Here is a 5,695-nt window from a genome sequence, read left to right as displayed (position 1 = left end):
CCTTCATTAATATAGTCATAAAATACTCTTAGTTGTTGTTTCTTAATTTTCAGTTGTTCAAGGATATCTTTATAATGTACATTATTGATTGATAATAGATTCTCTTCCAAGTCTTCAATTTCTTTTTCTAGCTTTTCTATTTTTTCCTTCCTTTCCCTTGCCCTTTCCTTTGAAAATTTAGTTGTAAACCTGCGTATTTCCATTTTGATATAGTCCCATAATACTCTCTTGTCTTTTATCTCAGATAACATTTTGTTCTTTAAAGTCTGTATTTCTTCCTTCATCTTTAAAACATAGTCTCTATCATTTACCAAGCTATTATTGAACTTCCAATAACCCCTTTTACCCTGAATTTGTCTAGACGTTCTATCATGCAGAACCAAATTAACAGCTGAATGGTCGGGTGCTAAGGAGGGAATAATGTCACATTTGGATGTTATCTGTTCTAAATTCTCTGATATAATGAAATAATCCAAACGGCTTTGCATAAATGGATTCCCTTGTCTATAAGTATATTGTTTTTTATCTTTATTTTTATTTCTCCATACATCTCTTAATTTAAATTCATCCATGAATTCTTCTAATTTGCTACTGAATTTTGATTGCTTCTTTGTAACTTGTCCAAAATAATCTAAGTTCTTGTCTCTAATAACATTAAAATCACCTCCAAGAACTACTGGGTTCCCTTCTGAATTGTTTCTATACAACAACTCCCTTAAACCCATTAAACATTTTATTTGCTCCCCTTCGTTATTTCCAGTAGGAAAATAAACATTTCCTAGCAACATCTTCTGACCTTGTATATTACATCTAATCAATAAATATCTTCCATTTATGTCTGCACAAGTGTCACTAATTTCAATGTCTAACTTACTATTTATTAATACCAAAACTCCTCTACTGTGGCTTGTACCATGACTAAAGATACAATTCCCGCCCCACTCCAATTGCCATTTCTTTTCGATATCAGGTGTACTGTATGTTTCTTGTAAGTATATTATATCTATAGACTTTGTCCTAAACCAATTAAACATTTTTTCTCGTTTGCTTCTATCTCTAATTCCCCTCACGTTTAGTGTAAGATAGTTACATGAAAACAAGTTCCCTTTATTATCCATCTTTTTTTTGTTGAAATAAACCCTTATCTATATATGAGCTGGGACCCTCTATAAATTCCGACCTTGCCGATAAAGGGATCATCTCTTGGCAAATTAATATTTTCAATGAAACAACTTCACGACCCTCTTCCCTACCAGAAAGGAAACTAAGAAAGAAAAAGAATATGTATAAATACATGAGACTACTACAAATATTCGAGAACCCATATTTGAAAAAAAGAAAAAAAAGAAAAGGAAATAAAAGGAAAAGAACACAAGAAAACATAAGATGACAACATGAAACAGACAAATAACAGAGTTCGCGTGGCGAATCATACATAATGATTAACCAGACTGCCTTTGCAAACGTTGCATGGCAGTCCCCTCCCCCTCTCCCCTCTCCCCTAATTTAGCTTTCCTACTTATTTGTCATACAGCCTGCAATTGAAAATTATGCACTGTCTGACCTTTGTTTCTACATTTCCTTGTAAAAAAAAATAAAAAAATAAAACTAATATCTTCCTACAAATCTACTCCATCATGGTCTTTTTCCATGTAAAGGTTAATCAACAACAAAAAAAAAAAAAAAAAAAAAAAAAAAAAAAAAAAAAAAAAAAAAAAAAAAAAAAAAAGGATAAACCACCCTCTGTGTTATCTCCATCTCAATTCAAAACTTTTCTATCCTGCCTTCATTGTATAACGCTTACAATTCAAAGACTATGCCATATCTCCCCTTCTTTCTACCTTCAACAGTTCTCAAAACAAATACCTTACTACAGATCGACTGCATTGTAACTCATTAACATTTGGATTAAGGTAGTGTTCTGAAACTCCTGCTAGTAAAATTGCATTGAGAAACTACTTCTCTTTTAACATTTGCAGCAACACAGCAACAACACAAAAAATAACAAATAAATAAATAAAAAAAATCAAAAAAAAAATCACTACATCAATAAATATTCCTTTCAAGTTGCTTCTACAGTGTAAATACATTTCCTCTGTGCTGTCTCCATCTCAATTCAACACTATTCTCTCTTGCCTTCATTGTACATACCTCTTGCCATTTCAAACTACAGTAAGCCATATCTCCCTACTTGTACATTCCAGTTAATAAAACCAATGACTTCCTGCATATCAACTGCTATTACATCAATGGTCTTTTTCATATAGGAGTACAACAAAAAATAAAACTAATATCTTCCTACAAATCTACTACATCATGGTCTTTTTCCATGTAAAGGTTAATCAACAAAAAAAAAAAAAAAAAAAAAAAAAAAAAAAGATAGACCACCCTCTGTGCTATCTCCATCTCAATTCAAAACTTTTCTATCCTGCCTTCATTGTATAACGCTTACAATTCAAAGACTATGCCATATCTCCCCTTCTTTCTACCTTCAACAGTTCTCAAAACAAATACCTTACTACAGATCGACTGCATTGTAACTCATTAACATTTGGATTAAGGTAGTGTTCTGAAACTCCTGCTAGTAAATGCATTGAGAAACTACTTCTCTTTTAACCTTTGCAGCAACACAGCAAAAAAAAAAAAAAAAAAAAAAAAAAAATCACTACATCAATAAATATTCCTTTCAAGTTGCTTCTACAGTGTAAATACATTTCCTCTGTGCTGTCTCCATCTCAATTCAACACTTTTCTCTCTTGCCTTCATTATACATACATCTTGCCATTTCAAACTACAGTAAGCCATATCTCCCTACTTGTACATTCCAGTTAATAAAACCAATGACTTCCTGCATATCCACTGCTATTACATCAATGGTCTTTTTCATATATAGGAGTACAACAAAAGAAGGGTTACAACCTAAACAAATTTGCATGAAGAAATCCCTTCTCTTTCATATTTGTAATAACATATAAAGAATTCATACTCTCTACCTTTCTTTTTCTGTGCAAGAAACATTTCCACTCTCAACTTTACAGAAGGAAATAATCTACATATAATATTTCTTCAAAATAGCTCCTCTATTACATTTCCTCTGTGCTATCTCAATCTCAATTCAAAACTTTTCTATCCTGCCTTCATTGTATACCGCTTGCAATTCAAGACTATGCCATATCTCACCCTTCTTTCTACATTCAACAGTTCACAAAAGGAATACCTTACTACAGATCGACTGCATTGTAACTCATTAACATTTGGATTTAGGCAGTGTTCTGAAACTGCTGTAAGTAAAATTGCTTCGAGAAACTGTTTCTCTTTTAACACTTGTAACAACACAGCAAAAAAAAAAAAAAAAAAAAAAAAAACTTCAACAGTTCTCAAAACAAATACCTTACTACAGATCGACTGCATTGTAACTCATTAACATTTGGATTTAGGCAGTGTTCTGAAACTGCTGTAAGTAAAATTGCTTCGAGAAACTGTTTCTCTTTTAACACTTGTAACAACACAGCAAAAAAAAAAAAAAAAAAAACTTCAACAGTTCTCAAAACAAATACCTTACTACAAATCGACTGCATTGTAACTCATTAACATTTGGATTAAGGTAGTGTTCCGAAACTGCTGCAAGTAAAATTGCTTCTAGAAACTACTTCTTTTTTCTTTTTTTTTATCTTTGCAACAACACAGCATAGCAAAAAAAAAAAAAAAAAAAAAAAAAACTTCATTGTACATACAGCTTGCCTATCTTACCTCCTTGTACATTCCAGTTAATAAAACCAATAATTTCCTGCATATCAACTGCGATTACATCAATGGTCTTTTTCATGTAGGAGTACAACAATAGAAGGGTTAAAACCCCCATGTATAAATTATCATATGTCCAACCCAGCATCTTCCCTCCATTATTATGCCTTTTTATCTACTAACCAAAGTACATATTCCATCTTCCTTTCTGTCAATCTTCTGTCATTAATACTTGGATTAAGACTGTACTCTGAAACTAACCTAAACAAATTTGCATGAAGAAATCCCTTCTCTTTCATATTTGTAATAACATATAAAGAATTCATACTCTCTAACTTTCTTTTTCTGTGCAAGAAACATTTCCACTCTCAACTTTACTGAAGGAAATAGTCTACATATAATATTTCTTCAAAATAGCTCCTCTATTACATTTCCTCTGTGCTATCTCAATCTCAATTCAAAACTTTTCTATCCTGCCTTCATTGTATACCGCTTGCAATTCAAGACTATGCCATATCTCACCCTTCTTTCTACATTCAACAGTTCACAAAAGGAATACCTTACTACAGATCGACTGCATTGTAACTCATTAACATTTGGATTTAGGCAGTGTTCTGAAACTGCTGTAAGTAAAATTACTTCGAGAAACTGTTTCTCTTTTAACACTTGTAATAACACAGCAAAAAAAAAAAAAAAAAAAAAAAAAAAAAAAACCTCAACAGTTCTCAAAACAAATACCTTACTACAGCTCGACTGCATTGTAACTCATTTACATTTGGATTAAGGCAGTGTTCTGAAACTGCTGCAAGTAAAATTGCATTGAGAAACTACTTCTCTTTTAACATTTGCAACATCACAGCAAAAAAAAAAAAAAAAAAAAAAAAAAAAAAAAAAAAAAAAAAAAAAAAAAAATCACTTTATAAATATTCCTTCCAAGTTGCTTCTACAGTGTAAATACATTTCCTCTGTGCTATCTCCATCTCAATTAAACACTATTCTCTCTTGCCTTCATTGTACATACAGTGTACAGCTTGCCATTTCTAACTACCGTATGCCATATCTCAACTTGTACATTCCAGTTAATAAAAGCAATGAGTTCCTGCATATCAATTGCGAATGCTTCGCGCCATGACCGTCATGTAGGGGTACAACAAAAGAAGGGTTAAAACCCCCATGTATAAATTATCATATGTCCAACCCAGCATCTTCCCCCCATAATTATGCCTTTTTATCTACTAACCAAAGTACATGTTGTACATTCCAGTTAATAAAACCAATGAGTTCCTGCATATCAACTGTGATTGCATCGCGCCATGACCGTCATGTAGGGGTACAACAAAAGAAGGGTTAAAACCCCCATGTATAAATTATCATATGTCCAACCCAGCATCTTCCCCCCATTATCATGCTTTTTTATCTACTAACCAAAGTACATGTTGTACATTCCAGTTAATAAAACCAATGAGTTCCTGCATATCAACTGTGATTGCATCGCGCCATGACCGTCATGTAGGGGTACAACAAAAGAAGGGTTAAAACCCCCATGTATAAATTATCATATGTCCAACCCAGCATCTTCCCCCCATTATTATGCCTTTTTATCTACTAACCAAAGTACATGTTCCATCTTCCTTTCTGTCAATCTTCTGTCATTAACACTTGGATTAAGACTGTACTCTGAAACTAACCTGCCTTCATTGTATAACGCTTGCAATTCAAGACTATGCCATATCTCACTCTTCTTTCTACATTCAACAGTTCACAAAACAAATACCTTACTACATAGTACAGATCGACTGCATTGTAACTCATTCAACACTATTCTATCCTGCCTTGATTGTACATACTGCATGTCATCCTAAGTTCACAATACAAAACAGCATACGGTAATAACAAAATTCCTTATCTCAATACAACCTGTTCTATGTGTACAGCTTGCATTTCCAACTAT

General features: G+C 32.7%; 1 long non-coding RNA gene across 1 annotated transcript; it reads right to left on the bottom strand.

Moving 5' to 3' along the window:
* Positions 1-2,691: 2,691 nt before the first annotated feature.
* On the bottom strand, positions 2,692-4,072 carry LOC115928749. Its single transcript, XR_004066208.1, has 2 exons — positions 3,391-4,072; positions 2,692-3,217 (listed from the first exon to the last, which is right to left on the bottom strand). It is a non-coding gene; the product is annotated as an uncharacterized LOC115928749 (long non-coding RNA).
* Positions 4,073-5,695: the final 1,623 nt, after the last annotated feature.

This window comes from Strongylocentrotus purpuratus, unplaced genomic scaffold (assembly GCF_000002235.5).
Source record: "Strongylocentrotus purpuratus isolate Spur 01 unplaced genomic scaffold, Spur_5.0 spur5_contig_856, whole genome shotgun sequence".
NCBI lineage: Eukaryota > Metazoa > Echinodermata > Echinoidea > Camarodonta > Strongylocentrotidae > Strongylocentrotus > Strongylocentrotus purpuratus.
This window is presented reverse-complemented; position numbering and strand designations above follow the sequence as displayed.